Source organism: Cavia porcellus, unplaced genomic scaffold, assembly GCF_034190915.1.
Source record: "Cavia porcellus strain 051 isolate PalLab524CR breed Dunkin Hartley unplaced genomic scaffold, mCavPor4.1 scaffold_6, whole genome shotgun sequence".
NCBI lineage: Eukaryota > Metazoa > Chordata > Mammalia > Rodentia > Caviidae > Cavia > Cavia porcellus.
Window position 1 is genome coordinate 66,394,331 of NW_026947489.1, and position 12,226 is coordinate 66,406,556.

The 12,226-nt window shown below is 35.9% G+C and overlaps 1 protein-coding gene across 5 annotated transcripts in view; it reads right to left on the minus strand.

Annotated features, from left to right (window-relative positions):
• Acaca (acetyl-CoA carboxylase alpha) overlaps positions 1–12,226 on the minus strand; it is a 308,031-nt gene that overhangs the window by 70,553 nt on the left and 225,252 nt on the right. The gene's annotated exons all lie outside the window — the stretch shown is intronic.

Consider the following 12,226-nt stretch of genomic DNA (forward strand, 5'->3'; position numbering starts at 1 on the left):
TTTTTTTTTCACATTCCTTGAAGGAATGATGTTACAACTAGACACATCCATCATGGGATGGTGTACAATGCTGAAGAACCAGGTTTCTTGCTGAGAACTAGAAAAAAAAATCTAGTATACTGCTCCAGATTTGGGAGAAAAGCTGCTTTACTATGTATCCCAACACTGCCTTAATTTCTTTTTCAGGCTTACTCAAAACCAGTCTATTTGCAGCTTCCTTGAGACTGGTTCCAAGAAACCTTTACTATTATGTGACCAGACATTCACCTTTCATGGAATGTGATCTGAAATGCTTTTACTATCCTCAAGCATTTGATATAACAGAAATATTTAGGGCTGGGAATTTAGCTCAGTGGCACAAGTGCCTGCCTGGCAAGTGTGAGGTTGTGAGAAAAAAGAAAAAGAAAAAGAAAAGCTGGGGGTTTAGCTCAGTGGCATAAATGCCTGTCTGGTAAGTGGAAGGTCATGAGTTCAACCCCTGGTACCAAATAAAACAAACAAACAAAAAACCCCACAAAAAACAAACAAAAAAAGAAAGAAAGAAAAAAAAGGAGTATTCTTCAGTTGTTTGCTCCAGGTATCTTTCATTTCTGCAAGAATGTACTATTAGTTGAAATTGGCTTTTTTTTTTTGACTTTTTGAGTCATGATTTCACCAGGCAGTTCAGGCTGGCCTTAAACTTGCAACAATCCTCCTGCTTTGGCCTCCCAAGCGTTGGCATTATAAGCATGCACCCAACACTTCATTCTGGAGAGTATCTTCGGTTGCTTTCTCCCAATACCAGAAAACCAAAGGATGAACAGAATTAATCTCTTGATGCACTGTGATATATGTAACTCCCTGCTCTCTATTTAGTGCATCTAACTGATCACACAAATAAATGGTATCAACTTAAAAGGCAGAGGCCGTGTGTCTCTTCCCAAACCATGGCCCTCTCCTCTTTTAATCCTTTTCTATATGAGAATGAGTCAATCCTTTCACTTTTTATTCATTAGTTTTATTTCTTTTCTATTCATTTTCATTCCATTAGAGATGCAGTTTTTCATGTCTCCCTGTCTGTTTCCCATATTCTTGGATACATAATGCTCTTCCTACTACGTTTTTCCCTTCTTTCTGTCTCTCATCTTCCTCCCTGCCCCCACCACTCACCCGCCAAAACAAAGCCGACCAGATGAGCATTCCTGGTCCTGCCTAATGGAGCCAGCCATACATCTGTAGCCTTGGTCTCGCATCCCCAGGCTGCAGCATATCACCTCATTGGGGAGCTGGCCATCAAAAGGGCCATTAACAGATGTAAATAGCAGCATCCCTGGAAAGCCAAATGCATCACCCAGACTCAACCGGGCCAGTGATCATAAGCTCTGAGTACACATTCCTCAATCCAATTGCACATCCACTGTAATCAGACTGGGTGAGGCATTCCACACTGCTATTTGTGATTCTCAGCATTAAGAAATATATATGAAATGCCCACAGATAAATGTAAGCTATTTAATATATTATACCATTGGCCAAATACAAATAAAAATGGCTATAATACACAAGGAAAAATCCAATCACCTTTTGAGATAAGGTATTACTCTATCTGTTTACTAAACGCAGATAAGGGAAAGAGAAACACATCATTCAAAAAATAGCATAGAGAAATCCCAAATATCAGAATAATTTTGGTTGTGTTTTTTTTAAGGCAGTAGTTAATATACTGCCTATATATGGTGAAAAATTTTATCTGCTTTTTCATGTGTTCCTCTAACCTAACTGTTCTTTTGTTTTTCAGGAAAGAAAAGCTATTCTCAGTCTGTTTTCCTCTAAACACATTTGTAGTTAGGAAGATTGGGTTTCATACCAAATTTTATGATATATTAACCTCAGCTACGAAGGCCAGAGTTTAGATACAAACACTGAAGAATCTACTTTAGTATTTGTGTGCTAATGCAAACACTGTGACTATGTGGCACTGGGATGGTAAATAATACTCTTTATCTTTTGTTATTATCTAGGGACTCTTAACTCTGTCACTTGGGCAGTCAGTTCACCAATTGGCCAAGACATTATGCTTGCAATATTGACTCCTAATTAGGTGTCAACACAGCAGTACCAAGAACACACTACTCTTTATATACCTCATCAACCGCACCTCCCTCCCACTTTAAAAAGTAACATTACAAGGGCCAGGGATTTAGCTCAGCAGCATAAGCACCTGCCTGGAAAGTGCAAGATTGTGAGTTCAATCTCCTGTACCAAAAAAAAAAAAAAAAAAAAAGTACCATTACAGAATGGAGACTAGTGTCCCAGTCTCACTATTAGTATTAGCAAGAGTCTCTAGTAGAAGAGATTTCAAATTTTGAGTTCGCACAATAGATAAACATCTAAGAAAGCTTTCGTTGCTCAACTTACATTAAAACGATGTCACTGATAAATAATAGAGCATGTAATGGTGAACATGAACTCTGGAGTCAACCAAACTTAGATTTAAATCTAGGATGTATTGCTTAGTAACACTGTGACCTTAGAAATACTATTTAACCTTACAGAGTTTCAATGTCTCCAGATGCAAAAATCAAGAATACAACCCTCATGGATTTGGTGGACAAACTATTAGAAGCAGAAATCTACTATGGTAACTTAAACATACAAAACTTGCCATTTTCTCTCCCTTTAACCTAAGTCCTATTTTTTTTTTTTTTTTTGTCTTTTTCGTTTTTATCGGTACCAGGGATCGAACTCACGACTGCCTGCTTGCAAGGCAGGTGCTTATGCCGCTGAGCTAAATCCCCAGCCCCTAACCTAAGTCCTATTTTGAAAGGTTCATTCAAATTCCGTTTCTGAGGAGAGCTTCCCCCAGTCCAAAGTGACTCGTCTCATATTCAATCTCTAAGATTTTAAGGTAGAGAATCTATTTGATAACCAGTCATAACCTGCCTAGGATTTCTTTTAGCTTAGTCTTGAACCACTGCATCTCTAGTGCCTTCCAGGATCCCTACTATATCATGAATACTTGCTGGATCCAGTTACTTCACTTAAAAAAAATAATATTTGTAATTAGTCAACACCATGGGCTTTGAACACTGCCCAGCACCAGTATTTAGAGATTATAGGATAAAAATCATAATTAAACTGTTTGATTTTTTATTTGTTTTTTTTTTATCGGTACCAGGGATCGAACTCATGACCACCTGCTTGCAAGGCAGGTACTTATGCCGCTGAGCTAAATCCCCAGCCCAAACTGTTTTATTTTTAGAATACCTGCCAATACATGTCACATTACACCATAAGTTAACAAAAAAAAAAAAGTGATTAAGGGCTTAAGTGGGAAAGTCAAGCTGTCTTGTTCCATACTTCAGCTTTAAACTAGGGGTAAAACCTTGGACAAACCAACTCTTGATGGTAACACCATTCTGGAAGGATTGTTATGAGAAACACAACAACTAGTACAGAGTCTGGTACATAAAAGCCCTCAAAAGTAGCTGTAACTATCATAAGAAAATCAAGGCACAAAATCACTAACTTGTTTTCACAGATAGTGTGAATTGTTTACTTACTTGTTTTGTGATACTGGGGATTGAACTCAGGGGGTGTTAAACTATATCCCTAGCCTTTTTAATTTTGAGACAGGGTCTCACTAAATTGCCTAGACCGCCCCTAAATTTATAATCTTCCAGCCTCAGACTCCCAAAAAAGTGAGATTACAAACGTGCTCCATCAACATCAGCACAGCTGTATATTTTTTAAAGGTTCACATCATGATTTTTCTTTACTAGAGATTGAAGTATATTTCACATTTGTTCTACTGCTTTTAGGTGAATATATATGTGGAATATGAACAACTATACCATGAACATAAATGTCACTGATCCTTAAATTCATAGTGGAATCATGGAATAGAAAGGGCTATTCTTAAAAACACTTGTAGAAAACAAAATCTTTAGTTTATGTAATAGAATTATAACAGCATTAATTTCTTAATTTTGATAGTTAAGACTATGATTATATGAAATAATATTTGGAGAAATTGAAGCTGAGGGTGTAGCTCCATCTAGTAAGTGCTTAGTATGTATGAGACACTAAGTTTAGTCACCAGCACCAAACAAAATATTAGAGGAAGATGGGTAATAGGAATAAGGGGACTCTTTGTATTATCTTTGCTGTTTTTCTGAAAAATCTCAAATTATTTTACAATAGTAAGTTAAAAAGTTTGAGGGCACCTAAATTGGATCTTGAGGTCATTGTTAGTGTTTAACACATTCTTCTAAAGTGATGACTATGAAGACAATAAATAGCATCTAAAAATATCTATGACATAATACTAAATTAACAAAGGTAGGTTACAAAACTGTATGCATATCATCATCTGAGAGGCAAAACAGCATGATGGTTAAGGGTACAGACTCAGGAGTTGGGTTCTGAGACAATAAATCCTAATCTAACAGAAGATTTCAGTTTAGTACTCTCATAATCATAAATAAATTACTAATCTTTCTGTCATTTTTTTAGTAGTAACTAGGGATAATAATCTACTGTGTTGGGGCTGGGAGTTTAGCTCAGCGGCATAAGCACCTGCCTTGCAAGCAAGCGGTCGTGAGTTCGATACCCGGTACCGATAAAAATGAAAAAGACAAAAAAAAAAAAAAAAGAAAAGAAAACAAACAAACAAAAAAACAATCTACTGTGTCAATTTTTCTTTAGTAGTAACTAGGGATAATAACAATCTACTGTGTCAATTTTTATGCTATGTCCTAGAATGACACCTGCATATAGTAAGTACATAATATATTTTATAATTCTGTGTAAAAGTATTCTTGGGGGAAAACAAATGCAGCAAAATAAAACGATAATTATTAGGATGATGGAATTGTATGGCAATTTTTTTCTCCACTTCCAAAACTTTTGTGTAGCCCAGGCTGGCCTTGAACCCATTATGCAGCCCAGGGTGATCTTGAAATTGCAGCGTTCCTTTTGGCGCAGCCTCCTGAGTGCTGGGATTACAAGCATGCATCACCACACCCAATTTAAACTCTAGATTTTAATCATATTATAGTAGATTATATTTATGTAACATTAAAAAGAAAAACAAAGATATGAAAATTAAAAATCAAGAATTATCTTAAAAGAAAATCAAGAACTATCTTATATATTTGGTGATACTGCTTCATTTTTTAAAAAGAAATGTTCCAAAATGATTTGGCTGAATGTAAACATATGTATATATAGGTCTATACAATATTAATAACCCTACCTGAGAAGTAACTGCTTCAGTGTTTTTCTGGTCTGATGGTTAAATACATATTTATACTTTTAAAGTCAATATTTGTACAATAGACAAGAACAGTGCCTATCAGCTAAATACATATTTAGCACTGTACCACATGTATTACAAACATGTACTAAAATCGAAAGCTTATATTTATACAGAGCATTTTCATCTTGAAGGGAGCTAAAGAGCTTTACAAACATATGTACATAAAAGGACGTTTGCACTGATAGACAGGCAAGGTATCAATTCACCCACTTCCTAGCCGTACTGGGTATGAACACATGGTGTCAACAGATGCAGCTCTGTAACAGCTGCAAAGACATGTAACACAATAATCCAGTTGTGATGCACAGTCACTGAAAGGAGAATTGCAACTTGAGAATAGCAACTGCTCTCTTCAAGTGCAGAAGTACCACAGCCAGTTCTAGCATTGTGTTTTTAAATTATTCTCTACCAAACTCAACTAATCACTTGACAAAATTGAATTTGATACTGGAAATGGCTTCTGAATATAAAATACTTTCTGTCTGATGATGAACACTAGGTTGAGAAACACTTCCCCCTGCCCTTGTTAGATTTGGGTGGGGGCGGTGTTCAAAACATTCAGGAGGAATGGCTCAAAATATACTAAGAATAGCTTTGTCTCAGAGGATTTTATCATTACCTCCGAAGAATTATATACTCATCCTATTTTAATTAGGACAACATAAAAGTTTTACTCCCATTACTTAATATAGATGGGCCTATCAATGTTATTTACACAATGAAGATTTTATATCACAAATTCTGGATGGATAGAAGCAGACAAGGGAATGAATCTCTTGCAACAGGGAAGAAGTTCAAGGGAAAAAGCACAAAGAATGAAAGGAAAGGGAAGGGAAAGGGAAAATAAGTAAAATAAAAATATGCCATGTACAGGAACCTCATAGCCTCAATGAATGTAACCATTGTATACTATAACATGAGCTAAGATTAATAGTATCAACAAGAATGAAAAATGGGGTAGGGGAATTGGAGGGAAGGGAAGGAAAGGGGATTAAAAATAAAGGAACAAGCTATGGTATGTACATGTAACCACTCCCCAAGATAAATGTAAACTGCATGAACTGCAAACATACATTAATAAAATAAAAATTTTTTAAAAATCAAATTCAGCAGTCACTAGAAAAGTATACACAAATGTGACAATGTAGTTAGAAATGTGGCTTTCACTGATTTCACCAAGCCCAAACTGCCTTATATTTTAACTAAAGAATAACAACTAAAGGGAATTCCATCACCTGAATCCGCTTTCCCTTCTTCTTCTTCCTCCCTCCTCCTCTTTTTAAATCTTTTTGAGACAGGATTTCACTATGCAGTTCAGGCTGGCCTTGAGCTCGTCTTGTAGCCCAGTCTGGTCTTGAACTTGCAACAATCTTCCTGCCTCAACCTCCTGAATGTTGGGATTATAGGCGGGTGCCAGCACATCCGTCTCAGTCCATCTTCTGTTTCTCTCACTTTTTTACCAGGTTAAAAAAATGACACTACAGGACTAATGGCTGAAGAAGGCTAAAAAACTAGGGAAGCAACCAAAACAACCTGTAGCCTACCTGTGTTGAATGGACAGGTTTTTTTTTTTTTTTTTTTTTTTTGGTACCAGTGATTGAACTCACGACCTTGCGCTTGCCACGCAGGCCTTTATGCCACTGAGCTAAATCCCTGGCCCAAATGTTTTCTTTTTTTTCTTTTTTCTTTTTTTGAGTGGACAGGTTTATCATCTATAGAGTAACAGAATCAGGCTTCTTGGCATTGGCAGCTTGGTTTCTGACCACTGCTTTGCTCAAGCACTGACTAACCAAGTGATCTCTATGCGCTTACTGAAAATTGTGTTTTCATTAATATACCCAGGAATAATTTGGGGGGATTACTGGAGACCAAACTCATGACCTTGCACTTGCATCACCGAGCTAAATCCCTGGCCCTATCCTTGAATGATTTTTAAAAAGTATTTTAGATGATTTTTTTGTAGCAGAACTTGTAATAAATAGGTTTTGTAGGTTTTCTTACAAGTTATCGACCTAAGCTAATTATCTTAGAGTGAAATAGGGAAGAGCTACAATGAATAAACTCAGGATTAGCAGAAATAAGTATTTGTTTTCCTTATTCAAGTCCTGAGGAAGAAAATATTTCTCTGGCCACATCCTGATTCTGGAATAAACACATTCAAGTGAGAGAGAAGGAAATGGGGAGGAGAAAGAAAGCAGAAGAGAACAGTCTTATTTAACTGTTTTTATGTTGGTAAAATGATTTGTGCTACAGTATTTCCATAAGAAGTAGGACCATTATTTTCCTGTAGAAACACATTTGGTTTGAAAAGTATCACTGGACAGGACGTGAAAATCAAACCAAATGAATTATTCACAACCTCCCATCAGAGGTGATCATTATTTCTGATGCTCCAAACAGTGATTAGGATTCTGCCCTGAGATGTCATTTTCTCGCTGAGTAACACCAGCAATACAGAAAGGCATTATCTATCTATCCATCCATGTATGTATTTTTTCTCGTGGGAGGACCCTGGTTTAATGTAACTATAACAGATACTAAAAATATGATAGTATTAACATTTATTCTGGCGGTACCCATAAATGCCATTTAGCCTGACACAAAGTGTCAACACTAATCATGACCCAAAATTAACACCAAAATTGACATCAGCATTAATTGTACTATCAGTGTGAACAGAATGTGCAGGCGCACACAGGTACTTCCCAAAGCTGCTGCTGTTATCATAAAATAAAACAACAGTGTTGAGCTCAACAGAGAAATTTGAAGGGAAAGAAAAAAGGCAAAACATGAGAAGATTTTGTTTTTTGAGGGTATGAGGAGCATCTATCTAGTTGTGCCATGGGGGGCAATAAAGGAAGTTCTGCTATGGCTGTCTTTCTTCTGTCTCTATACTTTGAGTTTACCAATACCAACATCTTTCCATACAGATTTAAATGTAGCTTAAAGTGCGGCTAAGCTAATGTCAGGAAAATGACCTCCCTGCAAGGGGCCAGAGCAGTAATACAAAGAACCTAGAATGTTAAGAGTTGAAATGGATTTAGGCATCATCTGAAACATAAAAACAAACAAATACTCCAGAGACAAAAAATTGGAACATGGGATTTTTTTTCAGATAGATAACAAACTGTTACCTTTTGTATCTTATAAAGAGTATTAAATCTCTATTTTCTATTAGAAATGATAAAATTGTTAGAATAATTGCTATAGCTATTTTAACTCATGTCAGTCTCACAATAAAGCATGATGAAATGTCAGAAAATACTGTACAGGCTTAAAAACTTTTTTTGTTTTTGTTTTGTCTTTTTGAGATAGGGTTTTACTATGCAGTTCCGGCTGGCTTTGAGCTCACTTTGCAGCCTAGGCTGGTCTCAAACTTGCAACAATCTTCATGCCTCAGCCTCCTGAGTGCTGGGATTATAGGCATATGCCATCATACCCTGCCTGAAACATGTATTTTTTAAAAAATAAGGATATATTTTTAAGCCATAAATAAGGCAACGGAATATTTGACTTAATTTGTCCTATTTGTGAAAACTGAAAAATGACAACTTTCCCTGACTATATTATCAGTCAAATATAGCATTGTTCCATTTCCTAGTGTTGTATGATAACACAAAACAGCTCAAAACAATTTTCCTGGCCAGCTAAAAAACTCTTTTTTAGTCTTTTGACAGTTCAAAATGGCTGAAAAAACTTACCTCAATCCCTCCAAAATATGGTAAAAGAAAAGCATTATTTTTAGAGCAAAAATTTCATCTTAGAGGTAATTTTTGAAAATATCAAACATTAGATATCATTTAAAATAGGGAAATTACTTCTTTATAATATTTATATACACAAAACTACAATTTTACACCTGTACACATAGTAATTTAATAAGAATAAATTTTTTTAAAAGAATATGCAATGGAGTACATATAAGCCAATGGTACTTGAGGAATAGGGCACAGGATAAATTCATTGGTATGGAAATTAACCAAGTTGGCCTATTCTAGTTCTAGAAGCCTTGCCCATTAATCATAAGAACAAATGTTGAACTTTGGTGCTCCATACTACACCTCATCCTTTTATGTTCATTATTGCCTGCAGTTGGTGCTACAAAGTTCCTTGACACAGGATACAATGTCAAATTCTTTTTCAGTAAAATCTTAAAACTTAAGACATGTACCAAAAAGTGCTGGCAAGTACATTCTTTTGTGTAAGGGTTATGGCGTTACATTTCAAAAGAACTGAGGAATTCTCCACCAATATTACCTTAAGTGAGCCAGTAAATGGAATTTTCAATGTGAATCAAGCTCATTTAGTTTTGGTTTGCTAACATTGAAGTGAGTCAAAATTAACTAAGCAATCCGATGAGAAATCTCCAATATCAGTTAGAGTTACTCAGAAGGGATCCTTTAGTATACATATCCTAAAAGAACAACACCGTTAGAAACTTATGAGAGGTAGTACCATAGTAGGAAGACTTATATGACCCTTTCGTGCTGAGGATCTCAAAGCCGTTATTATCCCATTGTTAGGGATAGTTTGGTGGCTGAAGGATTGTCCCTAGTCAGTGCACAGACCATGCCTGTTTTTCTAGTCTATTTCAGACCTCACCATCAGCACACTATGATTAAAATACCCTGCTTTTCCAAACATACCCAACTTAATCTTCATACTTAGGTATGAAGGTAAAAGGTAAAGGAAGTAGAAGGAAAAGGTAAAATGAATTCAAACAAATGAAATAAAAGAACAGTAATCTAAATTTGCATTCATGAGGTTATTTTGAGGTTAAATGGAGTTACATAATGTACAAAAAAAAAAAAATCTCAGTAAATTAGAAGAAATCTAGATCCTATGTTCATGGGAAATGGCAATCCTTTCTTTACCCAGTCTGACAAGCATATACAAAGTCTCTCCAGGCAGTTTTAGGCTACACTGGGTACTACTAGAATTTCAGTCCAGAATAACCCAAACAATTCTTTTTTTTTTTTTTTTGGTCCTTTTCGTTTTTATCAGTACCAGGGATCGAACTCACAACTGCCTGCTTGCAAGGCAGGCGCTTACGCCGCTGAGCTAAACCCCCAGCCCCCAAACAATTCTTTTTAAAGTATGGAAAATATCAACTAGGGGCTGGGGATTTAGCTCAGTGGCATAAGCGCCTGCCTTGCAAGTGTGTGGTCGTGAGTTCAATCCCTGGTACCGATAAAAAGAGAAAAAGAGGTCCTTAGGGGCCAGGGATTTAGCTTAGTGGCATGGTAAGTGCAAGGTTGTGAGTTTGGTCCCTGGTATCAAAAAAAAAAAAAAAAAAAAAAAAAAAAAAAAGTCCTTTTGATTAAAAGGTCCAGTTTAAGAACTGTCAAAATAGGCATACTAATTAATTTCTTCAAAGTCTTTTAGGCTTAATTAAGTTTACCAACTTGTTTTTCTTACCCAACTTCTAATTTTTTTACACATAAAAATTTCCAAGGGTTACACCAACATACAGGTGAGAAACACAGTCAAAATGGTTAAGATTTGTTCAAGCTCTTTGGCAGATATAGGGATATCACCTCTTCATTTTTCTTGTATTTTTTTAGAAATAAAATAATTAGAAAGACATTATGAATTGAAGGTACTGAGCAACAGCACCCTGAACACTTAAACAATAACTAAATATGAGTACTGGTCAGGCCCAGTCTTTTTCCTTTTTATCGGTACCAGGGATCGAACTCATGATCGCCTGCTTGCAAGCAGGTGCTTATACCACTGAGCTAAACCCCCAGCACACAGACCTTAAAATTCTAATGCCTACTTACCCCTATCATTTTACCTCTCAGAACATAAAGTAAAACTGAAACCAAGATATCAGTCATGATGGCAGTTAGTTTTTAAACTTTAATTTACACTAGTTTATTTTCTCTTTGATCATCCTTTACTTCAAAAACTCCAATAACCATCCATAATATGGGTTGAACACATTTCAAAGTAGAGAGTTTAAACTAGCAATTGCACATTGGAGGAGCGGTAGAGAAAACCCACTGTGGTAACTGAATAAAAGAGAAGAACACAAGTGGATTTGTCTCACCAAACGGGAATTCAAGAGGCTTGTTTGAATGCTGAACTACTAAGGAGGAAAAACCCTGACACCTAGTGCCTATCTGAAAAATTGAACTGTTGGAGCTACCATAACTTTTTCTTTTTTCCCTTTTTTTTTTTTTTTGGTACTGGGGATCAAACTCATGACCTCACACTTGCCATGCAGGTGCTTTTGCCGCTGAATTAAATCCTCAGCCCCATACCATAACTTTTTAAGTGAAATACCATGTGTGGAAGTGATTGTTGATTTGCATTCAATTTGGGACACATTTTTCTCCTATGAGAGAATTTCAATTTCTAATTACCAATTCATTCTTTGGATATGTATACTGTACCTATTATAACTTTTTAAACACAACATCTTCTTGTCTCACTTTTCACTATTTGTTTTCACTTTTCATTATGACAGGAGTGATAGGACAGAATGTTAAAAGATCCACATTCTGAAATGTAAGAAGAACAGATATCTAATTTCTAGTAGCACTAAAGTTATTACAAAAGTTGCTACTCTATGATATCGTTCATCATTGCCCAATTTGGAGGTCCCTGATTTAGTTCTGCAACTATTAGAGGTAAATAAAAAATTTAAATGTTAATAATTTATTTCAGACAAAAATAGTCTCAAGAAGACTAGAATTTTATTTGTCTGCCCAAGCAAAGTTAACTTGTTGTCTGTCAAGTCAGTTATAGCCCTTGGCTTGATCTTAGTCTGAGCTTTTTAATAACAGGATTTAGTGTGAAAAGCAGCTGCACCGGATTGTGAACTGTTACTCAAGATGTTCCCACCTGCAATTGCAGTTTCTACCAAATGATCAAAACAGGTTAGCAAACTGGCAGGAAAATGAAAACAATTCCTCTAAAATA